General features: G+C 31.7%; 2 long non-coding RNA genes across 2 annotated transcripts; both read right to left on the bottom strand.

The window, feature by feature from the left end:
• Positions 1 to 294: 294 nt before the first annotated feature.
• LOC148275017 (uncharacterized) lies at positions 295 to 5,386 on the bottom strand. Its single transcript, XR_015824133.1, has 2 exons — positions 5,063 to 5,386; positions 295 to 3,355 (listed from the first exon to the last, which is right to left on the bottom strand). It is a non-coding gene; the product is annotated as an uncharacterized LOC148275017 (long non-coding RNA).
• Positions 5,387 to 12,591: 7,205 nt separating this feature from the next.
• Positions 12,592 to 14,915, bottom strand: LOC148275016 (uncharacterized). The gene is made up of 3 exons (XR_015824132.1): positions 14,672 to 14,915; positions 13,951 to 14,273; positions 12,592 to 13,487 (listed from the first exon to the last, which is right to left on the bottom strand). It is a non-coding gene; the product is annotated as an uncharacterized LOC148275016 (long non-coding RNA).
• Positions 14,916 to 21,655: the final 6,740 nt, after the last annotated feature.

Here is a 21,655-nt window from a genome sequence, read left to right as displayed (position 1 = left end):
TGTTCCATTTTTTGTTTGTTTTTCATCATGAGATGAAAAAACAATTAATCAGCGCTTTAAATTACTCGCATTCACAATAATATCTAGATTATGATAATAATAATATCTCTTTGACATATAGTTTGTCCCCTAAGTAAGTATTTTATAACGGCAACGCACATTGTGAAGAGACGGGACTTCTTCCACCAGCTAGCTCAATTAGGAAGTTTACACAAATAATATAAATGCGAGATGATTGTTTTATCTACGAATCGCAGACCAGGTTAAGGCTGTATTTAAGTAAAACTCTGGCAGTTCTTCATAAACAGATTTAATGAAAGAAACTACATCAATATACATTACAGACCACCATGAAGAAATAAATTGAATGAGACATCAAAACATTTTGAAAATAAATAGGTCAACATATTTATCGCGTTTATTGACAAATATGATAACATATTAGGTATGTTCATAGATTAAAAATAACAAATTATATCTCATATTCGCCCACAAGAGATTCGATTGTTGATTACAATTAATAATGTAAAACTAAAAAAAATATTATTCAACATCCGTGGCTTCTTCTAGAATCTAATATTACGTTTTTTATGTATTTTCGGTGTAAAATATGTTACAAATCTATTGAAGATCACTACCAAAAACACTTGTACTGTAATGCTATTTATAATAAAAGCACAAATTACAACAACAATAATATATTGATTCCTTAACACCCTTCCAGAATGCAATAACATTAAGTAATTTATATTAACATCATATCACATAACATTAACTTACCCTATAATTTATATAAATCTATCATATTACGTAGCTTCTGAATTAAATTTACAAATAATCGTTTCGTGCATAAATCTGCTAGTTGCTATTTTGAAGACATATTTAAAAATGGAAAAAAAAATATGAATAATTTATTTTCAATGATATTTATTGGCTTTCGATTTCCTCATTCCAGTATTTAGCATTTTCACTCATCGTTGTAAGTGTGTAAGTAGTCACTTTATTTGTCAACTTGTATTCACAATCGAAGCAGCAGAATTTTTTTCGTGTGATGGTCAACACGTGTGATTTTAAAGTACTTCTCAATGAACATTTATATTTGCATTCTGAGCATGATAATGGTTTTTCACAAGTATGGGTTATCATGAGTGATTTTAATGTACGTTTCCAAGAATATATATTGTAACGTCCTCTTGTGAGGAGTGTGAAAGATGTCCAATTTTCTTTTTGAAATAAAAGGATGTCAACACTCAATGTATCAACAGATTTCAAAGATTTACACAAAAATTGAAACTCAATTATATAGAACAATTAAATGATGCCTTTATTGGTTGACAGCCACGCTCCGGGCATTGTTGACAATGCAAAAAAATGAGTAGAACAAATAAATGCAGATTAAATCCATCACAAAATATACGCTTTTCACCAGTGTCGCTCAACCAGTAAAGTCGGGAATCTCTCTAAAATGTGGACAATACTTATGTCTGACCTTCCCACAAGATGTTAAATAAAAATATAGGATTTAAAATTTAAAGCCTAGAGCCTCAATAATCACTGTGTATTGCTAATTAAAATGTGTAGACCAGCCAATTGCAAAATAACAAAGGCATTTTCTCGAAATTACAAAGTTTTGTACGTTTACCTAGCTAAATATAAAATCTAGAAGACGAAATTGCACATGATTTGGAAATTAAATGAAACTGAAAATAAATATTAAATATTTGATTCTTGACACCAATCATCCAGTTAAATTCTTTAAAATCTTCTTTGTAGATATTCAACATTTTTTTCTGTTTCAAATAGCCGGAGTATTATGTGAAAGGTTCCAGTTTTTAAAGTTACACCCGGCCAACATCTTAGCGTTAGCCATAGCTGTCCGCGTCATTTCTCTTAATAAAACTTCGACCGATCTTATTGTCGTCGATTCGGCATCGGGTTAAATAATTCAGATTTTATGTATAAAAATTTACGTAAATTGTCAAGATTTAGACAGATGTAATGGAAGTCCATTATGAAGATATTTTTAATATATAAAAAAAATAGGGTATTTAGGAAGCCTATAATTATGGAAAAAAACACATCATTAGATTCCGTGTTCTGTCAAATTGGAAGGGCAATGCGATTACATATTCAATTACATAGTACTTACATGCCGTAAGGCGATGCTTCCTCGATATAAAAGAACTACATCTTAGATTTTGTTACGTTACACGTTTATTCCGCTTGTCACGGGCGCTCTTTTGCTTTTTAAAAATGCACAGTCTGACGTGTTGTTGCCCTACTTGAATTTTAACGTAGCATAAATATCATTTAGACCCGTGCTTGATTACGCGCTGCTTAAATAGGGCAGGATGAAATATAGTCGTTACAATATATCGGCACCTTAAACACGAGAATGCTTTTTAACCGATATGAGTTAACAGGTGTCTTTTTAAGCCTGCTTTCCGAGAACATTTAAATTGGCATTCTGAGCATGAGAACGGTTTTTCACCGGTATGGGTTAACATGTGGATATTTAAATTACCCCTCCGAGCACACCTTAATTGGCATTCTGAGCATGAGAAAGGTTTTTTACTGTTATGCGTTGACATGTGTGATTTTAAGCTACTCTTGTCTGAACATTTATATTGACATTCTGAGCATGAGAACGGTTTTTCACCGGTATGGGTTAAGATGTGTCTTTTTAAATATCTTTTCTGAGAAAGTTTATATTGGCATACTGAGCATGAGAACGGTTTTTCAGCGGAATGGGTTAAGATGTGTCTTTTTAAAATACTTCTCTTTGAACATTTAAATTGGCATTCTGGGCATGAGAACGGTTTTTTACCGGTATGGGTTAACATGTGGGTTTTTAAATTACCTCTAAAAGCACACCTAAATTCGCATTCTGAGCATGAGAACGGTTTTTCACCGGTATGGGTAAAGGTGTGTTTTTTTAAGCCAGCTTTCCGAGAACATTTAAATTGGCATACTGAGCATGAGAACGGTTTTTCACCTGTATGGGTTAACATGTGGATTTTTAAATTACCTCTCCGAGCACACCTATATTCGCATTCTGAGCATGAGAACGGTTTTTCGCCGGTATGGGTTAAGATGTGTCTTTTTAAATCTCTTTTCTGAGAACATTTAAATTGGCATTCTGAGCATGAGAACCGGTTTTTACCGGTGTGGGTTAAAATGGGCCTTTTTAATGTACCTAAAGGTTCTATTAAAATAGAACATTTCAATTGGCATTCTGAGCTTGAGAGCGGTTTTTCCCCAGTTTGAGGTAAGCGGTGCCTTGTTAAACTGGTTCTTTGTGAAGATTTATATTGACATTCTGAACTGGCGAAATATTTCTGGCTTGCTTGTAAACCTGAAAAACAAGAATAATGCATAAAACCGATTTACAATAAAAATGAACAAAATTTTTATGTATCGCCCAAATAAAACGTATTTTTTCAAAAAATGAATGAATAATGTATTTATTGTAAAAAATTGTAACTCAATATATATTTCTTTTTTTTTGACTGTTTTTTATTTTGTTACTTGATTATTTATTAACTTATTTGACAGTTTCACTGTACGGGTTGTTTAACTCATAACGTAATGCAGTCTGTAAATATAAGTAAGAAGTATATGAGTAGTACAGACAAAAAGATCCATATTCCATATTCATATTCCAGATCCATAACCTTCTCTATTTCAAGGATGTGGTTTGATTCAGAATGGCCTTAAATTAAGGAACAGTATTCTAGTAAGCTTCGGATAAGTGTATCTTACAATGTGCGAATTGCAGAAGTATTATTGAAATAAAAATCTAGAGTTTCGAAAAACAAATCCAAGCGTTTTACTAGATTTATCTACAACACTAGTCATATGGGACTATAACGTGAAATTCGCTTCAAAAATAATACCAAGATCTTCAATTTGGTCATTGCGAGGTAAAACTACTTTATTTATGTTGTAAGGAAATAGAGTTGTTTCTTTGGAGCGAGTATACGAGATAACGCAGCATTTTGGTATGCCAAAAGGTAATTTGTAAGATACAAACCAATGCCATAAATTACTCGAATTATTCTAGAGGCAAGATACGTTCTCAGCTTCTCTATTAGATTTGAAAATATTGACTTCGTCAGCAAATAAAAGGTAGTCAGAGTTGTCGATTGAATAACCAATATCATTTATAAATAGAAGGAAAAGAAGAGACCCCAGGTTAGACCCTTGGGGAATTCGAGAAATTGTGTTGCATTCATAAAATACGTAGTTCCCGTAGGTGACATACTATCGACGTTAATGCAAATAATTTGACATGAATGGCAAAAGTTTGGAAGTGAAACCGATTTTTAAAAATATACCTCATTTATAATTATTCAAGTAATATATCGTGATCTACCTTAGCAAAAGCCTTTTCAAAGGCGAAAAATTTCCCAACAAATTTTGAATATGGGTTAAATTATTCAGGAGATATATTATAGATAGGAGTGTATAATCATCTCTAAAACTTTTGCTGGAGCTGTAATACGACTACTGGTCGGTAATTATGAACAGTTGATTAGCTGCCCTTTTTGTGAATTGGAGTGACTTTTGTCAGTTTTCATTTTTCTGGAAATATGCAAGTCTGGAGCGAACAACATTTGTAAACTTGGGAATTAAACTATAGAACGCTTTACCCAAAGAAATAAAAAACAAGAAAGATAGCTTAAAGCTCAAAACAGTATTTGATAAGTAAAATACTTATTTAAAACTCGTTGACCATGGCCATTAAAATTGATATATTTGGGTTAATTATATAAACGCTAATGTTTATTTTTTATAAAACAAAATAAACCAATTGTACAGTGTTTAAATAATTCGTAAGGGTTCTTTTTATATAATACTTACATTTATTTACGGCATAAATAATGAGGACTCATTTTATCAATATGTATTTCCGATACATTGCATTAATAACACAACTCTGCTGCCACTAATTTTCTGTCCGAAATAATGCAAAAAGAGTTTAAGTCCTCTGTGTACCATAACGTATATAGATTACAGACGAAATTTAAGAGCGAAATAAAAGGAAGGAAGTATTACTTACTTAGGGCGATTTCATTCTTAAGGGAGGAATCCAAACATTCTTGTTTAATGTCGGGATAATCGATGTCCATCTCCGTGAATATAATTATATCACTGGTTATCCTAGGCTGGTCAGTACTGGTCCCCGGTTCAGCCTTCACGGTAGCAACACATGGCTGCCCGCTGCTGGGGAGACTCGGCACCTCTTCCCCAGTATGGAGAATATCTCCTTCTACTTCGCCAGTCCCCGGTTCGGCCTTAATATAAACTGAAGCGATTTCCATAGTATTTTGGTTTCGAGAATGGTAACAAAATAAATCTTTGATCAATCTGAAGATTTATATTCTGAAAAATAAGAATGATTTATTTTAAAAACAAAATAATAAATGCCAGAAGCAAGATTCGAAGATTTGTCATGTTTTGAAATCATCAAATTGCGTCTTATAATATGATGTAGCATGATGATAGGAATAAAAAATTACGTATTTTTACTGTGTAACATTCACCATTCATCCTGAAGGCAGTTGACTTCCATATTCGATTCATATTTTTAACAATGTTTGAATAAGTCTTAATTATTGTAGTCAAATTCCGGATTGATGTATGTAAGTGCCAAGACTTTCGTTTTCTCCACGGAATCTCTGCTGAACATACCTAAATATTGATATGAATCCCGTCTGGTTGGGCCGCCTTGTCTGTTGTGGTGCTACAAATACAATATACATAGTTCTATTTTACTTACTGGAATTGTTGTAAAAACTTCGTTAAATCGGATGATTAATTTAGTAATTTCTATAATTATCTGCGAGAGAGAGACACGCGGAAACTGTACTGCTCGTTAAGTATTTGACACAAGAACCGCAGATAAAATATAATGTTATAGACAATTTAGAAGCAAACAGAAATTACGGCTAGAATAACTACGTCTTTATTGGATACCGAATGATTCATATATATTTATATAATTGGATAATTTATATAGTGCCATTTTTGTGAAAATCACCTCAAGGGCGCTGTACAATTAATAAATATCCCAGTACGTCTTGCAGCTACTGAGCGCATGGACGGTTGGGATTCTAGTTCTTTGTTTTCAATTAAGATCAATCAAAAATTATAACAGACAGGAGCTAGATTACAGGGCGTCTTGCAGCTACAGAGCGCATGGACAATTAGAAATTTAGCCCCCATTTACACATTTAAAAAATTGACAAATAAATTTAGTGTATAAATTGTACAAAAAAATAAATGAATAATAAAAAGGAGTAAGATTATAACACGTCTTGCAGCTACTAAGCGCATAGACGATGGGAATTCTAGACTCCATTTACAAAATAAAGGTATTTTAAAGTAGATATATGAAAGCTAGATAACCAATCATCGTACAGCTACAAAGCACATGGACGAGTGGGATTCTAGCAAAGTTTAAATGATATCAATAAATTTCCAAAAAATAGAGCATAGTAGTAAGTTTGTCAAGTGTTCAAGCCAAGAAGTAAGCAATAAAAAACTAAACAAATAAAACACAACAGTGTTTGAAACATCAACTCCACGGTTAACAAAGGGAGATAGATGTCCAAAGAGAAGCTTTTGTAGACAGTAGGTAAATACCGTCGCCATGTGGCCCACTGGCTGCTTGATAATTTCTGTAAACGCACGTGTGTAGTTACTGGGGGATTATGCCTATTGTTCCAACGACTTGGTGTTTATTTTGGTCGGTATTATTTAGTTTTATGAGACGCAACATTCCTGTAAAATTTTTTTTAATGAATTTTACACAAACGCGTGTATGAGCGGTTTGATTTATCATTTTGTATATTATTAGAAGACAGATATTTGAAATTTATCTATAAATCATAATAAATTATAGGTATTTCATCTCATAACATCAAGTTATACAATAATACAGGAAGCCTTGAATCACCTATGGACGTTGTGTTGTACAAATAAAATGTGTCGGAACTTCAAGAAATACCCTGCAATGATTTTTCATAAAAGTAGTAATTCTATAACTTTCTCTTATGTAATCGCCGAAAATAGGTTACGCAGGTTGGGAAACATAAATCGCAGCACTAGGAGCTAGCTAAAAGATCTGTTGAGATGTGTGACCGCTACTGACTTCAATATATACTGTTAACGAATATCTAGCACTTGAAATTCTTTGAAGAGCGAATCACTCGGGTGCCGGTACGGTTTTTTTTAAATATTGACTAGGTACTTTCGCCTACCATGAAACGATTAGTCGTGAGTTAAGATCTGACAACTTGTTTGATGAAACGCTCTTAATAGAAATAAGACAATCTGCCCAGCTTTAATTGAGGTTATAATATTGTTATTTTAGCTTACAAATCTACTAATTCAAAAAAACAAAATCAATTTACCAAAATCACTTTTATTTAAAATTGTTATACTATTTATAATAAAAGCACATATTACAACAATATAAATATATTGTTTCCTTATCATCCTTCCAGAATGCAATAACATTAAGTAATTTATATTTACATCATATCACATAACATCAACTTACCCTATAATTTATATAAATCTTTCATATTACGTAGCTTCTGAATTGAATTTACAAATAATCATTTCGTGTATAAATCTGCTAGTTGCTATTTTGAAGGCATATTTAAAAATGGAAAAAAAAATATGAATCATTTATTTCCAATGATATTTATTTACTTTCAATTTCCTCATTCCAGTATTCAGCATTTTCACTCTTCATTGCAAGTGTGTAAGTAGTCACTTTATTCGTATACTTGTATTCACAATCGAAGCAGCAGAATTTTTTTCGTGTGATAGTCAACATGTGTGATTTTAAAGTACTTCTCAATGAACATTTATATTTGCATTCTGAGCATGATAATGGTTTTTCACAAGTATGGGTTATCATGAGTGATTTTAATGTACGTTTCCAAGAACATATATTGTAACGTCCTCTTGTGAGGAGTGTGAAAGATGTCCAATTTTCCTTTTGGAATAAAAGAATGTCAACACTCAATGTATCAACAGATTACAAAGATTTACACAAAAATTGAAACTCAATTATAAAGAAAAATTAAATGTTGTGAGACTATGCAAAAAAGTGAGCCGAAAAAATAAATGCAGATTAAATCCATCACAAAATATACGCTATTCACTAGTGTCGTTCAACCAGTAAAGATGAGAATCTCTCCAAAATGTGGACAATAATTATGTCTGACCTTCCCACAAGAGGTGTGAAGAAGGTAATTGCAAAATAACAAAAGCATTTTCTCTAAATTACAATTTTATTCTTACAAGCAAAAATTATAAAGTTTTGTGCGATAACCGAGCTAAATAAAAAATCTTGAAGACCTAATTGCAAATGATTTGGAAATTTAATGAAACTGAAAATAAATATTAAATATTTGATTCTTGACACCAATCATCCACGTTAAATTCTTTAAAATCGTCTTGTAGACATTCAAAGTTTTTTTCTGTTTCAAATAGCCGGAGTATTATGTGAAAGGTTCCAGTTTTTAAAGTTACATCCGGCCAACATCTTAGCGTTAGCCATAGCTGTCCTCACACACAACACTTTTAAAATAATCTGCAAATAAGTCAGCAACTCTATGTGGGTCATCTGCTCTAATGTCGTTGAAAAACATTGAACTGGGGATACTGGATTCACCTTCTTTAAGAGAATTAGTAAAATTCCAGAATGTTTTAGGATTACTAGTGACAGAAAGTTCTATTTTATTAATATAAGATTCATAACATGCCCTAGATAACTTTTTACAATCGGCACGTGACTTTTTGAATTCCAAGTAATGTGAAAGAGAGTTTGTTTCTTTAAAGCGTTTGTGGATACTTTTTTTATTATGTACAGCAACAATGGCATCTTTCCTAAACCATATTGGAAAAGTAGAAGTTTTGGCAGTGCATAATGGGACATACTTATTAATAATATTATTTAAATTCGAGAAAAAGTTTCTAGCGTATCTTCTATGTCATTTTGATTTGTAAAAGACCAGTCAATTCCCCTTTGTGATTCTACAATTTTTGCGTAGTCCGCTTTATGAAAGTTAAGTTTGGGCTCCTTGACACGATTAATTTTGTTTTTTAAGCTAAAAAATACAATATCCAGAGGAGGATGAAAATGATCTTGAGGAAGGAGCTCTGTAGACGATGTTGACACGTTAATTTCACTATCACATAAAGTACCAGAATCACGCGGCACAAATTTAGGTATATTAGTAAATACCAGGTCAAGCTGACGGCCCATAGAATTAAACACTGAACACACTTGTGACAACCCTACAAAGTTAGACATATCCATGATTTCACGAGCGCATCCTGTTGCAGATACAGTGGGCAAGTCATTAACCTCATAGTTCCAGTTAACATTTGGCAAGTTAAAGTCACCCACTGAGATTACTTTAGCATCAGAGTACTTTCTTTTAATGTTTATTACCTCCTCTGCGTGGTTACTGTAAATTGATAATGGTGATGCTGGAGGTATGTATACGCAACTAATGATATTTTTTTCTTGTAAGGTGCTAATCAAAGGTGCTTGCTCAATGCTATTAAAAAGTATGGGAATTCCCGATGATTTAAATTTATTCGAGACGGGAATAAGAACGCCACCTCCTCTTGATTTGTTGCTCGAAGACTTATTTCTATCGCATCTATACACGTTAGAACTGAGGAATCCCAGTTCATCAGAAAGGATATTGTTGTCAAGCCAGGTATCAGTAAGGCAGATAATGTTATGGTTTAAGACAGGTATTGATGTTCTTAAATCCAAAATTTTAGATTTAAGTCCCTTAACGTTCTGTATAAGTAGAATTCTTTCAGTTTTTTTAAGTTGATCTAATAATTTGTGGAGAGCTATTTATGTATTTGATGGTAAGGTTTTGTTCGCCATTCATAGTTTTTTGTTCTAGTTGTTTTCTAAGATCGGCCAAATATATTTGTTGATTACGTGTCAAATCGTTTTTAAACATTAGGTTTCCTGCTTCGCACTGTCAAAGATTTTAATTCACTTAAAGTAATAAATATTTTGTATGTAGCACTAGTTCGCAGTCAGTTAGAATATAATTCCATTGTGTGGTCTCCTCTGTATAAATTGCACATTAAGAACATATAGAGAATTCAAAAAAAGTATTTGAGATTTGTAAATTTTAAATTAAATATTCCCTTAGATAACATAAATTACACGTATTTATTAGACACTTTAAATTTAATTTTATTAGAAGATCGTAGAAAAATAAATGACCTCCTTTTTATTTAAAATTTTAAATTCGGAGCTCGATTGTTGTGAACTCCTGAATCTCATTAACTCCAAAATACCTAATCGAGTCACTAGAAGTACGGAGTTGTTTGCAACTACGAGTACATACGTGGGTACTAACTATGCACGACACTCTCCGATTCCGCGTTTACATTCCTTAGCCAACAAATTTACTTGTGAAATAGACATTTTTAATACGACAATTATTAATTTTAAAACGTTCTTAAATGCACTGTTTGAAACAAATTATTAATGTCATAATAAAACTTTCTTTTTCATACAATTCTATCTCTGTTTTTGATGTGTATTATTATTATCTTATCTATTTCTGATATTAATTTATCAAATATTTTTGTGTACCGTATATTATATTATTTTCACATATATACTTACTGTTAACTAATTTTCATTATTTGTTTTTAACAATAATTTGTTGATACCATTTTTTTATACTTATAAGTATATGAAAATGTATATATTTTTTTGTTTGAATTCTTTAGAAGTTATTTACAATTTGCTTTTTAATTCAATTACTTTTATTATATCCATATAAAATTATTTTTTTCTTTTTTACTATGTAAAGATTCACTTTTTATTTTGCATGGCAGTATACTTCTTATTGTTTCTAAATGTATACAAAAAAGCATTGTTTATCTTTTAAATTTTTACGCACTATGTTTGTACTTAACTGTATATTTTTTGTAAATGCCCCTTGGGCGTATTGTAAAATTAAATAAATAAATATATATTTCTTTGTTGGACACAAGTTTACGATTTCTTAAAACTGTATTTGCTTGCATCGAGCTTTTAAGAATGACTTTCATAGGACGAGGGTGGGTGTTCTTTTTTGCACCAATACGGTAGGTTTTTATGTCGTCTAATTTTATTGATGTGTATAGATCTTTGAATACATCAAGAACTCTTTGGCAGTCAGAAATAGCAACACCTGAAGCACTGTCGGGGATTTCTGGTAAATTGTAAATAATTACATTATTTTCCCTTTTAATGCGATCTCTTAATTCGGCCAGGGTGCACTCAGTTTGGTTAGTATTCTTGTTGGCTTCTAAAGCTGACAGCCTACTCTCGAAAGAGTCCATTTTAAGTGCGATTTTCATTATGTCGGCTGATACACTTCGTTTCAGATCCTCGATACCTTCGGTGATTTTGCGCATTTCAGTTTAAAGTGCAGATATTGCATTACTAAAATCGAGATTAATAGAAAAAGGCGTTAGCCAACTAGCCCCAAGGACAGCATACTGGTAGATTGTCGGGAGTTTTTTTCAGATCTTTTTTTGGACCCATTTTCCCTTTAATATTATATAAATATTTTCATTTCAAATTATATTGTTTTATTGATGTCTGCGAAAATTTAATAATTTTATAAATAGAGACATCTGTCAGAAACAGAAAATACTAAATTCTTTAATATGAATAAGTAAAGTTAATCAATGATAAAGGTGTAAATCTATGTTAAGTAATATTTAAAAAAAATAAAATAATACGAAGTCGACAAGTGGATTCGAACCCAGGTATGAGGATCGAGTTGTAGTGCCTCTGTCAATATAACTACGGGCCACCTGCGGCAGGTCGACAAATTATTTGTATTTAAAGCACACAAATGTTACTTTTTGAATTTTTCTTTATTGTTTGTTTGTTTTTTTTTTACAACACAGAACATTAACCGCAATTTGATAAAACGTTTGTAAGTATATATTTTTTCACAACACCAACTATTTATTAAATTAGTTATAATGTTGCAAAAGACAATACAGTACTGAAATGTCACAATATTCGAACAACACAAAAACGAAATCAAAAAATCACTTTTGTTCATGAAGCACTTCACAAAATGAGTTTATAGTTGAATGCGAAGTATTGAAACAAGTTTGGTTATGAAGACTGTAATATGATAAGCTGAATAGTACGGTTAAAACTTTGCTTTTTATTAAATATTGCCAAGGATACAGCATTTGACAGTTCGGGGGTTAAGGGTCATAAGGGCGAAACTACAAAAACACAGTTTTGAGATAAATGATAAAACAGTTTTCAAAAAACAATACTGTCTTTTAAGGGTAACAAATAAAGAAAATAAAAAATACAGTTAATAGAGCATAAAATGTTTTAGAGACAAAAATATGAAACTACGCTTTCGTCTATATGACCCTAACTTGCGCTTACATTAGTAAATTAACAAAATGATGTAAAAGGTGTTTTATTCTTCTGACTTTAAACAAAACGCTTCATTTGTAGTTTCACACAAATTTATCTAGGTAACTACTTATCGGATGAGTTTCATCTTTTTGTCACTAACAGGATATTTTGTTTGGATATCAGGTTAGTACTTAACACAAAGCAGCACTTTTTGTAGTTTCGCCCTTATGACCCTAAGCCCGCGAGTTGTACGTTACCGTTAACAGTTACATTGCGTTGTGCGTTGACATGTGTGATTTTAGGCTACTTTTGTCTGAACATTTATATTGACATTCTGAGCATGAGAACGGTTTTCTACCGGTATGGGTAAAGATGTGCCTTTTTAAGCCAGCTTTCCGAGAACATTTAAATCGGCATTCTGAGCATGAGAACGGTTTTTTACCGGTATGGGTTAAAATGTGGATTTTTAAATTATCTCTAAGAGAACACCTAAATTCGCATTCTGAGCATGAGAACGGTTTTTCACCGGTATGGATAAAGATGTGTCTTTTTATGCCGGCTTTCCGAGAACATTTAAATTGGCATTCTGAGCATGAGAACGGTTTTTCGCCGGTATGGGTTAACATGTGGATTTTAAAATTACTCCTCCAAGCACACGTAAATTGGCATTCTGAGCATGAGAACGGTTTTTCACTGTAATGCGTTGACATGTGTGATTTAAGGCTACTTTTGTCTGAACATTTATATTGACATTCTGAGCATGAGAACGGTTTTTCGCCGGTATGGGTTAAGATGTGTCTTTTTAAATCTCTTTTCTGAGAAAATTTAAATTGGCATTCTGAGCATGAGAACCGTTTTTTACCGGTGTGGGTTAAAATGTGCCTTTTTAATGTACCTTTAATAGAACATTTCAATTGGCATTCTGAGCATGAAAGCGGTTTTTCTCCAGTTTGAGTAAAGCGGTGCCTTGTTAAGCTGGTTCTTCGTGAAGATTTATATTGACATTCTGAACTGGCGAAATATTTCTGGCTTGCTTGTAAACCTGAAAAACAAGAATAATGCATAAAACCGATTTACAATAAAAATAAACAAAATTTTTATGTATCGCCCAAATAAAACAAATTTTTTCAAAAAATGGACGAAAAAATGAATAAATAATGTAATTCTTGTAAAAAATTGTAACTGCCATCAAAATTGATATATTTGGGTTAATTATATAAACGCTAATATTCATTTTTTATAAAACAAAATAAACCAATTGTACAGTGTTAAAATAATTTGCAAGGGTTCTTTTCATATAATACTTACATTTATTTACGGCATAAATAATGAGGACTCATTTTATCAATATGTATTTCCGATACATTGCATTAATAACACAACTCTGCTGCCACTAATTTTCTGTCCGAAATAATGCAAAAAGAGTTTAAGTCCTCTGTGTACCATAACCTATAGACCACAGACAAAATTTAAGAGCAGATACTGTGAAAGGAAGTATTACTTACTCGGGGCGATTTCATTTTTAAGGGAGGAATCCAAACATTCTTGTTTAATGTCGGGATAATCGATGTCCATCTCCGTGAATATAATTATATCACTGGTTATCCTAGGCTGGTCAGTACTGGTCCCCGGTTCAGCCTTCACGGTAGCAACACATGGCTGCCCGCTGCTGGGGAGACTCGGCACCTCTTCCCCAGTATGGAGAATATCTCCTTCTACTTCGCCAGTCCCCGGTTCGGCCTTAATATAAACTGAAGCGATTTCCATAGTATTTTGGTTTCGAGAATGGTAACAAAATAAATCTTTGATCAATCTGAAGATTTATATTCTGAAAAAAAAAAGATTTATTTTAAAAACGAAATTGTAAATGCCAGAAGCAAGAAAAAATGATTTGTCAAGTTTTGAAATCATCAAATTGCGTCTTATAATATGATGTAGCATGATGATAGGAATAAACAATTACGTATTTTTTATGTGTAACATTCACCATTCATCGTGAAGGCAGTTGACTTCCATATTCGCTTCATATTTTTAACAATGTTTGAATAAGTCTTAATTATTGTAGTCAAATTCCGGATTGATGTATGTAAGTGCCAAGACTTTCGTTTGTTCCGCGGTTTCATCTCTGCCGAAAATACCTAAATATTGATATGAATCCCGTCTGTTTGGGCCGCCTAGTCTGTTGTGGTGCTACAAATACAATATACATAGTTCTATTTTACTTACTGGAATTGTTTTTTACTTTTTGCAGGAATTTGAATGTAAAAACTTCGTTAAATAATCCAATAATATAGTAATTTCTATAATTATCTGCGAAAGAGAGACACGTTAAAACTGTACTGCTTGTTAAGTATTTGACACAAGAACCACAGACAAAATATAATGTTATAGACAATCCAGAAGCAAACAGAAATTACGGCTAGAATAACTACGTCTTTATTGGATACTTTATGATTCAATTATAGGTATTTCATCTCATTACATCCGTAATACAATAATACGGGAAGCCTTGAATCACCTATGGACGTTGTGTTCCACAAATAAAATGCGTCTCACCTTCAAGAAATGCCCTCATCTCTCATAAAAGTGGTAATTTTATAGCCTTCCCTTATGTAATTGCCAAAAATGGGTTACGCTGGTTTGGAAACATAAATTGCAGCACTAGAAGCTAGTTAAAGTATGTTTAATACACGTTTTGGTTAATACGAATTACTTACACAGCTTTTAATACTTTAGAGTGCTTTCAATGCATGCTTATTTGGTATCCAATGATGTTGAGTAATAAAATTTATTTTTTGTAATAAATATTAATGTTTTTATGACTCACTCGAATCCATAAAGTATTAGGGGTAGTAGAAACGAGAAAAACTGCTCTTCAGTGCCACGAAAGTGGTTCAGGATACCGTCCCAGGTATTATAAACAATTAGGTAGGGGCTCTTTAACATTTTCAGGTTTGTTATAAATTTATAAATAAGTTCTAAACTTGTAGCAACAGAGGAGGAAAACATTTTTGAGAAGGGAATATGGAAGTCTACGAATTTCCAGGGCCTGTCACTGGCTAGTTTAAGTGGCCCCTTTACGCACTATGTAACATCCACATTTCCTCAACTGTGCCATCTTTGACTTGTTTGAACAAAAATAATCATAAAATAATCATATGGAAAGGGAGAGGATTCTATCTTTGATAAAAACTAAATAGTATCTTTATTCTACCACACTTGTTATGATTCTTTATCATTCAATTATTATTATTTTATTTTATTTTTTCAATTAATTTTACAATACGTCCAAGGGGCATTAAAAATATATAGAAGTAAGTACAAGCATAGTAAGTAATAATTAAAAAAATAAACAACACTTTTTTGTATACATGTAGAAACGAAAAAGCATGCTGCAATGCAAAATAAAAAGTAAAAACTTGATAATAAAAAAATATAAATATGGATATAAGAAAAGTGCTAGAATTAAAAAACACATAGTAAATAACTTGTGAAGAGTTTAAACAAAAATGGTTTTTATATTATTTTATTTTTGCACCACAACAGGCCAGGAGGCCCAAATACAGTGGTGAATTACATCACAGAACATCCAGGCTTGAGATTAATCAATTTATTTTTTTTGTTCTCACCGGGAATCAAACCCGGAACCTTCCGTCTGTGAGTTAAGCGTCTTGACCACTACATCACGGAGGCTGCCAAATTAATCTTAAAAACAAATAATGAAATTAGTTTACAGTAAGTATAAATAAGATAATAATATATATATTTGATAAATGAATTTCAGAAAGAGATAAAATAATAATAATACACATCAGAAACAGAGAAAAAATTGCATGAAAAAGAAAGTTTTATTACGACTAGTAATTAGTTTTAAACGATGCATTTGAAAACGTTTGAAAATGAATCATTGTTGTATTAACTCTTAAAAGACTGTGCTGAATAATCCCTTTGCAGCCGGTGTGGTAACACAATGTGACCACAAGCATAAGTCGAGATATTTTGAAATGTAAGCTAAAATACCAAATTATTTACAATGGTATGTGTTAAAAATGATATTTATTCAAAGATGTTACATAAAAAATATAAAATTAAAGCATATTTATGCAAAATAAAGTTAGAAATTGTGTTCATTCCTTTTAAAATCCCGCCAGCAAGTGCTACCGCTCGCGTCTGGTTGTCGACTGAATTCCGAATTACATTTACGACTGAATTTAGCGGAAATAGATCAACCGGGAGACTAGAAAGTATGCTTTGCTAATACAACTCTTATTTAATGCAAAAAAGAATATCAAATTTTTATTGCAAATAAATACTAGATTTTATTAGAATAAATAAAAACGCTGTTAAAACATATTCTTAGAATAATATTGAAATAATACCTAAAAAAATAGCAAAAAAAAACTTGTAAGAAATATAATAATAGTACGTAATACGTAATATAATTAAATCATAATTACACATACACAAAAATGACAACGTAAACACGTGTTTTAAAACTAGTTACGAACAAATTTTTTGAACACTTTAAATTAAATAACTTTGGTTAGAACCAAAGTTATTTAGATTTAACGTTAAATAGATTTAACGGTTAAAAAAAGCTTTGAACATACTTTACAACAGTTTGTTATAACTTCAAAAAATATACGTAGAGTTGAAAAATCTTTTTAATGTCATTACAAATCGCTTCTTCAATAAACGCTTATATAAATTATAAAAGCCTGTCCAAGAATTGAGTCAAAACTCTGAAGCATTATAATTACTTAATTAATTTTTTGGGCACCTCAAAACACACAATTGTTTTCCTTTAACGTCGATAAATATTGCAGATTTAGTTTCGACGAGTTTCAGAAAAAACACGTGCACTATGTTTATTTGGGCATTTTTACACCATCCTGTTTTTCTTGTTACATCTTCTGAACTTTCGTGTGTTGGCAATTCAACATCATGGAAATTGATGGTTTGGTGCAAGAAGAGAAAGAACATGAATAGTGCGTTTCTAAAAACATTTCGGTAGCGTTCGTTTGCTTTCGGTGGAATTTCACACACTATGTTTACGTGTATTTACGTTAGAAACTACAAATTGTAAAGCTAACGACCGCGGAAAGAATATTCTTAAACTTCTATCGTTGATTCTCTAATCAGTGTTTTTTTTATCCATAATACAGTTACTTTATTTATATTTAAGTCAAGATTAAAATGTCACTATCTAAATATTTAAATTGTTCCTTTATCCTTCTTCTTTCCTTCCCACCCCCTCTCCGCTCTTCATGGTAAAGTATATATTTTTTAACTAAATGTTTATTTTGTTAATCTTTCTTTTTAATTTTTGTATAAAATTGTAAGATTCAATATGTCCATGTATTTATAATTTTCTCAAACTGAACGGTTTAAGTAGGTAGAAAGAAATTGCCTTAAGGTAATATGCCCGCCCTTACATGTATATATATATATATATATATATATTTATACATATATATATACATATATATATATAAAGTGTCAAATAAATAAAAATAAAGGAGTTTAAACAAGCAATATCCATCAGCTCCATCAAAACTCTAAGCAGGCACCTTCAAGTTTTTCTCATACAAGAATATTATCTTGTTAATTTGTCTCCAATATCCACAACTACTTTTGTAGGGTTGTAGTGAAGTATAATTTCTGGATTTTTCGCTCCCCTCTAAAACGGTTTCTCTTTATTCATTATCATTATCTGATTCTAAAATTTGGTCCCCCCTCAAACTCCTTTGGAAGGCTCATTTTCACTTTCTGTATTTTCACACTCAATATTGTCTTCCACGTCTAATACATCTTCTCTATTTTCCATCTCCATGTTACTTTCATCACTTGCATATTAAATGTTCTCAATTTCTTTGTTATTAAAATTTCGAGACATCGCTCATCCGGGGCAAAAACGACACAACTAACTTTTTTTTTAAAACCGTGATAAGTATGTCACAAGTCTTATAAATACGTGTTTTATCCGGTGCAAAAACGGCAGAATGATAGTTTGACTACAAACTACCAGGGAGCATTTGTGCCAATGAAAAATTTGAACAATTTTGTAAGTACTAGTGACAACAACGCCTGATTTGTAAGTTGCGCGCGGGGACCTGCCGAAAGCGCTTGTGTCTGTGCCTGTGTAGACATAAAGGTGATTGTGACAAACTATTTGTAATTTTTTTTGTGTAACAACGACCCTACTGTGATTTTTCAGGACCACAAAACTGATGGAGGACCATCAGCACCACAAAATATTAACGGAGATTGGATGAGTAATGTCTGTAATTATGACGAAGATTTCTCGCTAACTGATAGTGGTGATGAATTTAAGCCTGCAGAAAAGGAAAAAAGAAGCCTTATATCAACATCAAGCTCATCATCGTCATCATCAAACTGAAGCTCATCATCGAGTAGCTCGAGTACTGATGTATCAATCATACGCGATGAGCCAAATAATGATTAAAGGAACCCTAACTAAAATAATCAACCAATAATGTCAAATAGTATTGAGATTTTTTTTTTTAAATAATGAGATAATAGTCTTTCGATAAGTAAATTTAAATAATAAATATATATTATCAGTTGATCTTATTTTCACCCACAGGTAATAACTTGCCATAATTGTCTAAAAATATATTATCCCAGTACAACAACGACGTAAATATAAGTATTAATATTTTTATTGGTATATTTTAAGATCATTTGAAGTAATTTTTGAAAACTTTTTGCAATCCGTTAACAAATTAACAGTCCAAACTAACGTAATATTCAAAAAAATTGTGAAAATATATTTTAAAAAGTAATTTATGACTATAACAATCTTTAATAAAATAAAATCATATTCACTGCAGTTATGTCGTTATTGCACCGGATGAGCGACATGATAAATTATGTAATGTTGTAATAACTTATATTTACATATAAGGTTTTAATCAAAAATCCTTGGGCACACTTCCACTTATTTGTTTGACCAATTAGCGCTTTCATCCTCTAATGGACATCTTCAGACTGGCGAATATTATACAATGTAAGGATGATTTACAGAAATCAAAATATTATCTTAAGTGTGGAAATGAGTGAAAGTGTACCAATTATTTTTGATTAATAACTTATATGTAAATGTATGTAAATATTACATCATTACAATGAAATTCCATCAAGAATTGTCAAAAAGTAATTTAAATCAGATAAATTGTGAATAAATTGTAGAAACATTTCGGGAACACGGTGTGTTAAATACAGCGTCAGCTCAATATACTACAAAAAACTTCACGCGACTAATGTGTTCTCTGTCCCACAAGTGGTATAATTCTGTATCGTACTCTTTCGGTATTGTTTTCTCGGTCACTCAAGCTCCGCCCCTAACTAATAGTGTCCTTGTCGGTCTTCTGATATGCTATATTCTCGTGCTCTTTCTTATAAAATTTAATAAACCACTTATAATACTGGCATCTCTTTCGTTTGTTTTAATTTATTTTACAAAATGAAGAAAATGTTTTTTAATAGAAAAAGCCCGTGCATTTTTTATAAAAATGTTTCCTTATTTTGGTGTAAAAAAGTCCATATAAAGATTACAAAAAATATGAGTTGGTTATTTAAAAAAATAAGAGAGTTATTAAATGTTTTTTACCCGAGGTAGACATCCGTTACCGCATAGCCACACATGAGTTAAAAATGTCTGTATCACACGTAAATTTCTTGGCTAAGGAATGTAAACGCGGAATCGAAAAGTTTCGTCCATAGTTAGTACCTACGTGTGTAGTTGCAAATAACTCAATTGAGTTATATTCGTACCACTAGTGTTTTTCCCGTAGGAGAGTTGGATTTTTGTTATAGAGCGCAACAGTGCGATTTTCCTATTAATATTTTGACATTAATACTAATAAACGGTCGATTTGCAACAGTAAGCGCTGATGACATATAAATTAGAGTTCTGATTTTTTTCCCTACGTAAAATAAAAGGAGTTTTTCTCTAATACTCGCTTCTGTATTGTCTCAATTAAAAAAAAAGAATTTTTAATAGGAAATTGATAGTTTGTTGACACGAGAGTGAGATTCTATTGACCTAATTTGGAACGGTCAGTCAAAAGTGATTCTTGTCAAAATCTAGATAATGCCTAGACTAATCAAATCAACAATTCAACAAGAAAAAGAAGTATTAGTAATATTATTGCACATGCAATAAATATATATTTATTTTCTTCAAATTTCAAACACGTTTTTCTCAAAATGATACATTTTTGGATGGTCAATTTGGTCGCGCATCAGCGAATTGTTACTTACTTTTTACGGAAATTCATATTTGATCGCCAGATGTTGTATTTTATTCATTATTTGCCAACGCAATGGGACGCATACAGTTTATAGTGATTGGTAGGAAAACCACAGATGGAATCGATAAAATGTAATGTGATAGATAACAATAATAACTACGTTTATAAAGTTCAAACGAAGGGGTTCAAACTGTCAGTAGGGTCGGAGTGAGTCACATCTTGCTGGAGGGTGTGATTCTATTAAATGCTGCGAACGTCTAGTTGCATTCCACCGGCTACACAATTGAATAGTCTTACTTATTAGCGTCCACGTCGTAAACCCTGGGCAATGTTCACAAGTAGCAAACAAAGAACACAACAGGAAATAATAACAAGATATTCCTCAAAAGTAAATTACTACGTACCAAAAAGTATAACAACTTTGGCTAAGAGACATTTCTCTGTGGTAGGTCCAAGAATTTTTAATTTGCTAGATCAGGTGACAAAGGAATCTGAGTCATTTTCGAAATTCAAATCTGGTTTGAGTAACTGGTTTGCTCGAACATGAATGCATTTCTGTAATCAAATGTGGACTAACTGGTAAATGATTAATATGTATTTATAAATGTAAAATGTAATAATGTATTAAGTATCAATGATGTGTATAAACTTAATATATAGGTATGTATATGTATGTATAAAATATAATATAAATATGTGTGTGCGAATATAAATGTATATATGTGTGTGAATGTATGGTTATGAATGAATTACAAGTGCCCCGACTCAACACGGATTTTTTAGCGAGTCGGAGCAAGTTCACAGACATGAGTCGTTCCTGATTGTGTCGCTATAAACTGTGTCTCTGTCCTTAACAAATGTATGTTTAATGTAATTAATAACTTTAAAAAATGGGATCACACTCATAACACTGTGATCCCAGCAGATAACGAGA

This window comes from Micrasema longulum, unplaced genomic scaffold, assembly GCF_059751315.1.
Source record: "Micrasema longulum isolate JH-2025_06_02 unplaced genomic scaffold, ASM5975131v1 h1tg001529l, whole genome shotgun sequence".
In the NCBI taxonomy this organism is placed as follows: Eukaryota; Metazoa; Arthropoda; class Insecta; order Trichoptera; family Brachycentridae; genus Micrasema; species Micrasema longulum.
The sequence above is the reverse complement of the archived record's forward strand: the minus strand, read 5'-3'. Positions and strand labels throughout refer to the sequence as shown.